This window comes from Mustela putorius, unplaced genomic scaffold (genome assembly GCF_011764305.1).
Source record: "Mustela putorius furo isolate JIRA1106 unplaced genomic scaffold, ASM1176430v1.1 tig00003983_pilon_pilon_pilon, whole genome shotgun sequence".
Classification (NCBI taxonomy): domain Eukaryota; kingdom Metazoa; phylum Chordata; class Mammalia; order Carnivora; family Mustelidae; genus Mustela; species Mustela putorius.
This window is the reverse complement of record NW_025422123.1, coordinates 13,757,612-13,770,065: the sequence shown is the minus strand read 5'-3', so window position 1 is coordinate 13,770,065 and position 12,454 is coordinate 13,757,612.

Sequence of the window (12,454 nt, the reverse complement as noted above, 5' to 3'; positions counted from 1 at the left end):
TCCTTGCCATGTTTTATGTTTTTGACATATTTTACATCTTATTATTTTGAGTATCCCTTGACTAATTATTGTAGATTAAGATAATTTACTGCTTTAGTATTTTATCCTTCATACTATGTAGGTTATTTTACTATACCTTATACTATACCTTTACTATATGTTTACCTTTACCAGTTAGATTTTTTTCTTTCATAATTTTAAAATTTCTACTTACGGCCTTTTCTTTGCCCTTTAATGAAGTCTCTTTAACATTTCTTATGAGGTGTTTGGTGTTCATAAATTCTGTTAGCCTTTGCTTGCCTAGAAAACTCCTTATCTCTCCTATTCTGAGTGATATTCCTGTGGGGTAGAGCATTTTTGGTTGTAAGTTATTTCCTTTCAGCTCTCTGATTGTGCTGCCTTCTTTTGGCCTGTAAAGTTTCTGCTAATAAAACAGCTTAATACTCTTAGGGTGTTCCCTTGTACATAACCAGTGATTTTTCTCTTGCTACTTTTAAGATTCTTCAACTGTTAACAGTTTGATTATTATGTGCCTTAATGTGGTTCACTTTGGGTTCATCTTATTGGGAACTCTCTATGCTTTCTGGACCTGGATGTCTGTTTGCTTTGACAGGTTAGGGACATTTTCAGCCATATTTCTTCCCACAGGTTTTTGTTCCCTTGCTCTCTCCTTTCTCCTTGGGACTCCTATAATGAATGTTAGTGCTCTTGATGTCCCAGTGGCCCTTAACCTATCCTCATTTTTTATTCTTTGTTATTTTTGTCTGATTAGGCGATTTCCACTGCCCTGTCTTCTACATTGCAACCCATTCTTGTGTATCATCTAATCTGTTTGTTGATTCTCTAACATATTTTTCATTTCAGTTATTATATTCTTCAACATTAATTGGTTCTTTATATTTTCAGTCTTTTTGTTGAAGTTCTCACTGTATTCATCCATTCATCTCCCCAGTTCAATGAACATTTTTATGACCATTACATTAGACTTTATCTGACAGATTACGTATCTCCATTTTGTTTGTGGTTTGGGGTTTTGTTTTAGGTTTTTGTTTTGTTTTTTTGAAATTTTTGTCTTGTTCTTTCATTTGGAACAGATTTACAGATTTACCTGCCTCTTCATTTTGCCTAACTCTCTGTGTTCATTTCTATGCATTATGTAGGTCAGTTACATCTCCACGTCTTGAAGGAGTGGCTTTATGCAGAATGTGCCCTGTGAGACCCAGTAGCACAAACACCCTTGGTCATCTGAGCCAGTGTCCCAGAGGTGTCCCCTGTGTGGGCTGTATGCACCCTCCTATTATGGCTGGATCATGACTGGTGTGGACTTGCTGTCATGTGAGGCTTTCCCTTGCTGTGGCTATATGGTAGGCCTAGCCATGACTGCTATACACATGCTGTTAAATACAGCTAGCCCTGAGCCTGTGTGGCTGAGATACCTATAATGGAAACTATTTTAGCCATGACTGCTGCAAGTGCACTGTTGTGCAAGGTTAGCCTCCTGCCTGTCTGCCTGTGAGGCCCAACTGTGACAGCCCTGGGCTTGCTGGAGGGCAGGGCACACCTCCAGTATGACTGGCTGCAAGGTCCAGGTATGACTGTTGCAGGCACTCTAGTGTGCAGGGCTGGGACCCAAGTGTGGGAGCACTTGGAGGGACGACTGATTCTGGCCAAGGCCTCCCACAGGATGTGGTAGGGCAAGGGAGCTGCTTGAGAGGGGCTCCAGTGCCAGCTGAGTTTGCTCTTTGGGTATAGGAGGATGCGGAGCCACTTGGGAGGAATGCTGATCTGGGTTAGGTAGGTTGGGTGAAGCAAGTCCATGGGGGAAAACTGGGGCTGGCAAGCGGTGCTAGCAGAAGAGACAGACAGAGGGGAGAAATGGCACCCACTTAGTGCTGGGCCAACTAGGTAGAAGGGAAGTGAAAAGAAAATGGTACTTCCATTTCTGAAGAACATCCTAACAGATCCCTGCCTCTTCCGCACATGCCCTAAAATTAGTCAATGGTTCTCCTTCACATGATACCCAGGGACCTTTCAAACTGTTGCCGTGCAGTGAGTGAGATTGTGTGCGGGCCCTTTAAGAGCAAAGTCTCAGTTTCCTACTTGCCCTCTGACTCACCTGTCAGATATAAGCCATCATAAGCCCACTGGTTTTCAAAGCCAGACTTTATGGGTGCTTGTATTCCCAGTGCAGGTTTTCTGAGCTGTGGAGCCCAATGTGGGATTTGGACCCCTCGCCCCTCAGGGCCTCTTTGGTTATGAAATACCTCCCACTTGTGGGTTACTGCACCAGGCTGTGAGTCTGGACTGGACTACATTTCTACCCTTTCTATTCATCTCCTTGTGGCTTTTTTTTAATATCCTCACTTGTGTAAGATCTATTCTGTTAGCCTTCAGTTCATTCTCAGAGATAGTTGTCCTATGTGTAGTAGTGCCTTTTGGTGTGTTTATGGAAGGAGGTAAGCTCAGGATCTCCGTACACCACTCTCTTGATCCCCTACTCCAATAAATACTTGCTGAGTATTATGCTCACTGTCCCCTGCCAAGCAAACAAACAAACACAAGGTGATGTACAGCCTTTATACTGAAAGGTTTGTATTTTATCTGGGAAGTAAGACATGAACACGTCATTTATTAAAAGTATGAGGTAGTGAAGGTGAAGTGCCTGAGCATTTAAAGGAAAATAAATTACCATAACCAAGGCAAGCTTCAGAGGGATGGTATGAATGGAACTAAACTTGGAGGAAGGCAATAAGTTCAGCCTGGAGGAGTCTTAGAAGTAAGGAGTGGAGACAGATACGCAAACAGACTATTCCTGAGTTTAAAGAAGTCTATGTGTCTCCAGCAGCCCATAAGAAAGTAAACAATTTAAAATTTGAAAGAATAAGGCTGGTGAGAGGCAAAAAAGAATTCATGAAAGGAGACAAATATAACACATAGAAAGAGAACAAAATTCTTAGGTCTCTAGGATGCCAGACATTCAAGAAGAAAGATCAATGAATAGAACTAAAGAGAGGTTAAGGAAAACAAACAAAAGGAGATTGGATTTGATAATAATACCTTCAAAGGTATAATTTCAGGATATACATGTAACAATATAAGATAGATGTAACTATATGTATTCAGAATATATACAACAGTAAAGTTAGAAGTCAGTGAAAGGTTTCAGTGGCTAAATGATTGGTAAGAATGTGGAGACCACAGGTAGATAAGGAAACCAAACATATTTTCTTAACCAGGAGTCAGGTCACATGATCTGCCAACAAGATAAAAACATTTACAATCAGTTCTATCCTAGAAATTTCAGGATCTGTTCTATTTCCATAATGAATCATGTACTTTACAAGTTTGAAAATAAAAATACACAAATCATTTTTCAAATTCAGAGGGCAATATCACATTGAGGTAATTGTTGAGGTCTTGGATCATAAAAGAAATGAGAAGGGAACAGGACCTGTAAGAAAGGTTAAGAAGTAATCACCATCCCAGAGTTGATGCCATCTTCCAAAGGTAAAGCCAGAGGGAATCCCAATAGAAGAATGAAATCTAGAAATTAATTTTTTAAACTTAACAAAATGGCATGTTAAACTATGTTCTAAACTTTCAAGTACAAAACATATGTAACTACGTGGCGTTCTCTTCATCTTATGAGTCTCACTCCCCCAATGAGACCTTCAAAGTAGGGCACTATATTTTATACTTTAAGGAATCAAAACAGACACACACACACACACACACACACACACACACACACATTTTAAGCTGGCACTCAGCTCAAAACCTTCCTTTCCTCAGCAATCACTCTTAATTGGAGGATGGAAAATATGGTGAAAAGATAATTTCATACTTACCATGTATTCAGATCTAACCTCAAATACCTTTTAGCTAAAAACAAATAATCTTTCTATGTTTATTTTCTTTATTGTTAACCTTATAATGAATTAGGTTTTTTCTATCCATCTGTCTTCACCCTTCTTTGTATTCCTAGACAAATGGACTAATACCACAACAATCATTCACTTTTTTATTTCTGCTGAATACTGAGTATGTTGATCTGGTATCAAAAAGAATATTATAATCTCAGTGAAAACATAACTTCAGACCAATGTAACTCACTCAACTGCTATCATTCTTACCTAATTTTTTCTGAGAAATTTATCAAAAGATATCTGTATTGAAAAAAATCATCTACCTTCTTTCCTTCTGGTCAAAACTGTTCTAACAGAATAAGGAAGCTTATTCTGAAGGAAATTAAATATTAACTCGATTGTGTTATTTTTAAAGCATTCACTTAGCTCAAATCTTACAGGCAACTAATTTTGTTTCTTCTTTCTTAGTTCCACAGTGCTAGATTTCCTGGCCAGTTTTTGTATTGTTATCTTGTTTTGGTTTGGCTAGTTTAGTGTATACTTAAGCACAAATTACATCAATGTATAACCTGAATCTTAAAAGTCATTCTTTAGAAAACAGTTGCAGGAAATAATAATCTCAAACACAATGCTTATACTATGAGGTCATTGAAGCTAGAAGACCTCCCTGCTCCAATTTGTGACCCATCAGCTTGCAACAAAATCCTTCTACTCTGTTAGCAGTTTTGGGGATGTACTCAAATGTCTGACCATTTTAAGCACCTTTCATTGTTGCACATTAAGAAGAAGTTTAGGGGCACTTGGGAGACTCAGTTGGTTAAGCATCTGCCTCCAGCTCAGGTAATGATTCCAGGGTCCTGGAATCAAGCCCCTCATTGGACTCCTCGCTCAGCAGGGAGCCTGCTTCTCCTCCTCCCTGCCTGTGCTTTCTTACCATCTCTGTCGGTATCTCCTTCTCTCTCCCTCAAATAAGTAAATATCATCTTTTTTCTTAAAAAGAAGTTTAATTAAATACATGGTGAGCCCATTCAAATGAGTTACCACTTTGCCAACTGAAACATCCTTTTAAATAATGTTATTTATACTTTATTCAGATAGGAGTGTTGTCACAGAGCTGGTATATGATAGGTAGGTCACAGAGCCTTGTAGGTTCTCAAACTCGGTCTCTTTCAAGAAGCCTTACTTTTTCAAAATGGTTAAAGCTAGTGTCTCTTGAAGGCCCAGATATTTTTAGTAGTCCCAATGACAAATACACTTGTATTTTTCAGGTTTCAGGCAATTCAGTTATTCACAAAATATTATGTCAAGAATTTCTAGTCATGGGCGCCTGGGTGGCTCAGTGGGTTAAGCCTCTGCCTTCGGCTCAGGTCATGATCTCAGGGTCCTGGGATCGAGTCCCGCATCGGGCTCTCTGCTCAGCAGGGAGCCTGTTTCCTCCTCTCTCTCTGTCTGCCTGCCTCTCTGTCTACTTGTGATCTCTCTCTGTCTAATAAATAAATAAATAAATAATCTTTAAAAAAAGTATATAAAAAAAGAATTTCTAGTCATGAATACTCATTCGTTCAACTCAACATTTATTGATCACCCATTACAACTCTGTCATCCATTACACCCATTACAACACCCATTACTGCTCTGTCATAAATACAGAGATAGAAAATGTATTATGTGCCCTCAAAAGAGGAAGTATTGGGGAGTCTTTAGAGGTACATTGAAATTGCCTGGTAAGAAGGACAAAGAAGAGTATTCAGAGTGCCAAGTCAATAGGCAAGTATACAGTTGAAAACCTGGGATGCCTTTTAGAGGCAAGACTCAGGAAAACAGATTCAACAAAGTGCTCCATGTATCATAAAAATGATTTAAGGTCTTATCCTAGAAATTATGGGTACTTCATGAAGGATTCTAAGTAGATAATTGATTTGCTTTTTCGTACATATCTATGGTCACACACAAAAGATGGGCACATCTCAAAAAATTTAATATAAAACATTTGGTTCAATAAGTGTTGATTAAGTATCCACTACCCTTGATCAATTATGCTTTCTTCTACTATAAAAAATGTCTAAGTCAGGAGCCTCTGGGTGGCTCAGTTGGTTAAGTGTCTGCCTTCAGCTTGGGTTGTGGTCCGGGATCGAGCCCCACACTGGGGGGCTTCTCCCTATCCCTCTGCTTCTCCCCCAACTTGTGTTCTCTCTTTCTCTCTGTCAAATAAATAAGTAAAATCTTTTAAACATTTTAAAAATAATAATGTCTAAGTCAATATAATATATAAGGCACTGTGTATTTTGGCACTGTAAGAGATGTAACACAGTAAACAGACTTGGCCTATAAGAAATGTGATTTCCAGCTAAAAGTCTAAGATATGCTTAACTGTTTTGAATGTATGCTTTTTTAAGTAAAATCCACCTTATTGCAGAGAATCTGCGTTTAGAATCATCACAGCACAGACCAGTAAACATGGCACATTCTCATATCAGTAATGTACTTGCAAGTATTCTTATTTAGATCATTTTGCAAATTTGAAGCAATAAATACAAATGACCTTTTGCCCAATAATCAGAAATGATATTTGTACTTATCCCAAGTTCCTCCACCCCAGGGTAGCTTTTTGAAAAACAAAAATATTAGTCATCCATGTTTTCAGCCCTTGTGCATTTATATAAATGACAGAAGAGTTTTTGTGTCTGTTTGTTTAATAGTAACCCAAGGGCACTCTCCATAGATGATTCTGTCTATAATCATTATCCCTTGGGCATTACCCTTTCTTCATCTGGCCCTAATGTGACACGAAGAAGCACTCATCAACCTGTAACTTTTATGTCCTTCTGCCCACCTAGCCAAGAATTATTTCCAAAACAAGATGTGGAAATTTTATTTCAAATCCCTTAGAATGCAGATGATGCCCCCTCTGACACTGGAACTGTTAAACTACCTGTTCTCGTATTATTTTGCTGCCTAGAATTAAATGCCTACCAAAGCAAAAGAAATTCATGAACCAAGACGTTCCCCTCTGCACCTTACTGAGAATTCACATTCCGTTCTGCTGGTTTCTGGATCAGGTCTCTAGGTTCCCTAGACGGGGCTCCTAGCAGCTCTCCTCCATATCTTTGTCAGCTCAAACCTCCTTCCCCAGCTCTGCCTTTCCCCACATCTCCTTAAGTCTCTGAGGGCAAGTTCAAGTCAAACACAGTATACTTCCACCTGCTTGCTCCTGAGGCTTACACTAGCACCTCCACTTTACAACCAGGGAAACTGAAGCATTCTAAATGATCTCCTACACCCTCTGCCTACCTTCTTTACAGGACTGATTCTTCTTTGACATGGGCTGTGTCCTCTTTTTTACTCTGAACAGTCTTATCTCTGATTGGGATGCTTCACAATTTTGTATTTGGCCTATCTTTTCTTCACCCTTAGTTTCCCAGAGTATATCTTCCTCCTTTTCCATTCTTCCCCACCCTTTCTGTCTACTTTATACCACATCTTTTCTAACTCTTTAATACTGTTCTGGGGTTGTCAATCCAGTCTGCCCGGTCTAGTGAACCTGACATAGGTAGCCTCTTTGACCTCCTAACCCTCCCTCACCATTAAATATCTTTTCAAAGAAAATATTGAGACTGAGACTATTTCAAGGTGACAGTTGTTTACACATTAAGAGCATTTAATCTCAGTGCGTTCCTTACAATAAATCAGTTAGGTGGGCAATATTATTTCTTATTTCACAGTGTTGGCAGCAACAGCATCATTAATAACAGCTAACACCGTCTGACCATTTTAAGTCTTAGGCAATGACCCACACACTTCATATATCTCATCTGACATAATACCCACTGCAAGGCTATGAACCATACTATTATTATTCCCATTTAGAAGAGTAGGAAACTAAGACCAGTAATTATCTTGCCCAAGATCACATAAATATTAAGTGGCAGATCCTGAACTAATTCCATAGCTAATGTTGCACCTTATCTCAAGTCAGTTTGCTCCTTGAGCCATGATTTCTTCTGTTGAAAGAGGTGGAGGAAAGAGAGAAAGGGTAAGAGGAGAATCTAAAGGGATCTTTCTTCAATTATCTGTTGTAAAGATCAACCAGGAAAGGGCGTGGCACAGAGTAGATAATTGATGCTAATTTCTTTTCCCATCTTTAAGCATTCATTGAAGTCCTGTATAAGGTGCTTACATAGATAGATGTAGAGAAATGATAAAGGAGGCATCGTGGAGCTTATGATCTAAGGAAGGAAGCTGCTTTCCCAAATACACAATATAAATCATCTATATTAATTCTCACATGCCACCTGCTACATGACTTTCTCTCTCTTTTTTTAAGATTTTATTTATTTTTTATTTGACAGAGATCACAAGCAGTCAGAGAGAGAGAGAGGAAGGGAAGCGGGCTGCCTCTGCTGAACAGAGAGCCCGATGCGGGACAGATGCTGGATCATAACCTGAGCCGAAGCAGAGGCCGTAAGACACTGAGCCACCCAGGCGCCCCGCTACTTTCTTAAATGTGTTCTCTCCTTCCTCATAAACACTGTCCTTTTATTTCTCCTAAGACATTTGGTGTGTTTTCTTTTGTAATACAACTTCCATTTCTTGTGATGACGGTGATGTCCTTGAAGACTGGGACTCGATGCCTTACCTATGTTCTGCGTTCTTGCCAACTGTTAACACACAGGAGGTACTCGGTAACGATACCCTAAATTTAACAATAGAAAAACAATGCAAAATTATTTCTCTGTGTCCTCAAGATTTCAAATCAAGGAACTATTACTTCAGTGGTTATATCAGATTTTCCTTCTTACGAATGCTGTCTTATAAATGAGTTCTTTCGCCACTCTTCAACAAACTGTTCCTGGAGATGATTAGCCAAGATGTGATTGCCTAAGCTAGATCCTTAACCAAGTGGTCCCTTATCTTTTTTAGTGAAGGCAACCCCTGTTAAAGAATTAGAAATCGTTTTAAGTTCATTTTTTGCATACCTGAAACATCAGAAATGTTATCTCAAAAAACCCTGAAGAAGTATATTCAGAATAAATGCATTCCATTTATTACAAGGTCGTCTTTTTTTCTAAGAATTATGGTACTGGAGGGAGTAGTGAAATAAATCATGCTGATAGTGTGAGAGAAAAGCTTGGCATAGCCTTATCTACTCCATAGTCCATCCCGGAGCAGCCACTCCCAGAGGCAAAGTCTGGGTTCCATCAGCGGAGCTTCTGCACAGACATGTAGTTGCATTTCTTTGCATGAAAGCATGTTCTCTTTCCATCATGGACTCACCACCTTATTCTTCAGGGCTGAAGAGTATACAGAGAATGAAGAAATCCAGGTAGTTACAACACTACAAGGTTGAACACAAAACCCATTCAGGAGTCATGACCTGCTGATTAGGAAGTTAGTCACTCCCTGCCCACTACCCGTGTGCGGTTTTACCTCAGATCAGGTTAGAAAGGAGAACCCAGAATTTGGAGACAGGCTTAGTGTTTCAGAATCCGGTTAAACAGAGCATTAACAAAGCAGAAAGATGCTGTGATCACCATGCAGCAGAGTTTTGTTGCAATACAAAGCGACAACTATGCCAAGGGAAATAGCCTTGTAAGAATTCCCATTTCTTATGTAAGTCCACATTCAGAACTCTCTTCCCCAAATGATAGTGTTAGTTAATGGGTCCATTTGAATATTGTTTGAAACAAAATGAAAGGGAAAGGAACTTCATGGCAGACACTTTGTAGGGACAGGAATTGAAAGCGCTTGGGGACGGTTTCCTTTGTGGGGGAAGAACCCTGAGAAAGAGGAACTCTCTAAATAAATTTATTGAGAGAAATTTCAGATAATAAGAGGACTGAGAGGGAAGCTATCTCATTCATTGATTTATTGATTCATTGATTCATGTCGAGAGGAGAATGAGTTTATTTAAGATTTTATTTTTTTATTTATTTGAGAGAGAGTCATCACAAGTAGGGGGAGAGGCAGAAAGAGAAGGAGAGGGACAAGTAGATGTCCGCCAAGCAGGGAGCCTAATGCGGGGCTTGATCCCAGGACCTGGAGATCATGACCTGAGCTGAAGTCACTTAACTGACTGAGCCACCCAGGCACCCCAGGAGGAGTATGTTTTAACTGTGACTCAGGATGACATTTTTTATGAAGTAATAAATTGAGATCAAATATATCAGTATAAATTTAAAAATCAGCCTATTCTTTTTTTTTAAAGATTTTATCTATTTATTTGACAGAGAGAGATCACAAGTAGGCAGAGAGGCAAGCAAAGAGAGAGGAGGAAGCAGACTCCCTGCTGAGCAGACAGCCTGATGCAGGGCTCAATCCCAGGACCCCGGAGATCATGACCTGAGCCGAGGCAGAGGTTTAACCCACTGAGCCACCCAGGCACCCCAAATCAGCCTATTCTTCAATCTTTATTTTAATCCCATCCACATTCTTATGGTTTTCTTTCAGATTATGTAAAAAATATATTTGTACAAAACTCAAACAATACAAAAAAAATGTGTAAAATAAAAGGCAAAGAGAAATTTCAGATAATAAGAGGTCTCAAAGAATCCCATATTTCAGAAGAACCACCATTAACAGTTTGATTTATATTAACTGGAATTTTTGTTCATGTTCTCACATGTATATAATTTATAATTATACTACACATATTGCTCTGCAACTCTACCTTTTCAGTCTATCCATAGGCATATTTCCATGTCAGTGCATTTGCTTCCATATCAAGTCATTGCTCCAAGTGATGCATTCCATTTTTTTTTTTTGGACCGTGACCAAATCTATATTAATGACCTTTTGGATTATTTACAGGTTGTTTTATTTTTTGGGGTACTGTAAATACTGCCTCGGTGAATATCTTTTGTCTGTTTTTGCACACTTCTGTGAGGTTTTTCACAGATGTGGCACAGATAGATCAAAAGCCATCGAAAATGTTGTCTTTTTCAACAATTTACACAGCCATCAAAACTGAGTATTAGTTTAAAAATTTAGTCTACAGGAGACTAAAGGAGAAATATTGTTCCCTATTGTTTCAATTTATATCAAGGAGGCTGAGAATCTTTTTAGATCAGCTACATTTATTTCTTCGTCTAAAAATTGCCAGCCCATCAAGACACAATCTCGGTTCATTTTTCTCTGTTTGTCATTTATTATTTTCTAACTGATTTCTAGGAATATGGGTACTATTTCCAGTATTCATTTGCTCTTAGATACATCTTTTGCTCTTAGATACATCTCTCCTTTTACCATTGGCATGTATGGGTGGTGGGGAGATAATGGTATGCTGACCGGGGCAGACTGCTTTCCCAGTTGGCTTCCAGCTGAGTCTGGACAGTGAGAGTCCACCTGATGGAAGGTGTGGAAGGCAAAATAATGGCCCCTCCAAGATGCCTAGGTCATAATATCTGAAGAACATGTTACGTTACATGACAAAAGGGAATTGAGTTGAGATAGAATTGTGTCTGCAAATCAGCTGACCTTAAAATAAGGAGAGCATCCAGGGTTATCCAGGTGGGTCCAGAGTAATCACAAAGATCCTTAAAATTGGGAGAAGTAGCTGGAAGTGGAAGAATCAGAGGTGGCACTATGAGAAGAATTTAAGTTGGAAGGGGCCATGACTGAAGTCAGGTGACTTCTAGAAGCTGGAAAAACCAAGGAAACAAATACTCCTCAAGAGCCTCCAGAAAGAAATGCAACCCCACTAACATCCTGTTTTTAGCCTCCTGAGTCCTGTTTCAGATCTAAACATCAAACTGTGAAACAATAAATGTTTATTGTTTAAAACCACATAATTTGTGTAATAAAGAATAAGAAACTAACACAGGGGTCCAGAGGAAGAAATAATCCATCCCTAGCTCCTAGGTCAAGTAGCATGTCCAGCATTCACTATGTCCCTCTGGCTTGTTTCCATGAAAGAGGCCTACATCATTTTGGTTTCAGCTAATTGATCTTGGCTCCTGAGCTCTGAGAGTACCATGTCTTCCATTTTCCTCTCCAGCTCAGGGACCAAGAAGCTACTTGCTCTTGGTAACCTTTGAGGAGCTTACCATCCTCTTTTTGGTTTTTTGCCTCTTGCATCAGCAATGAAAACAATTCTTGTATTAGATTCTCTATGTTTTGGATATTTAGAGATTTCTTTTCCTGCTTGATAGAGTCTGTACAAGGAAGTTATAGATGTTTTTCCAGCTTGATGTTTGGGTTTTTGTTTTCTTTTGTTTTATTTTTGAAAGTGTTTTTATGCCATCCAGAAGATTTAAACTTGCATGTTTAACTGCATGTCAATCTTTTTGTAATGATGTTTTAAAGAAATTTTTAGAGGGGGAGGGGCAGGGGAAGAGAGAGAATCCTAACCATCCTTCACTCCCGACCCAGGGCTCTATCTCATGACCCTGAGATAGGACCTGAGCCAAAATCAAGAGTCAGATGCTTAATGGACTGAGCCATTCAGATGCCCCAGAGGGAGAGAATCTTAAGCAGGTTCCACACTACCATATGAGATCATGACCTGAGTTGAAATCAAGAATTAGACACTTAACTGACTGAGCCACCCAAGCATCCCAATATTTATTTTTATACTCACTATAGTTCATTGC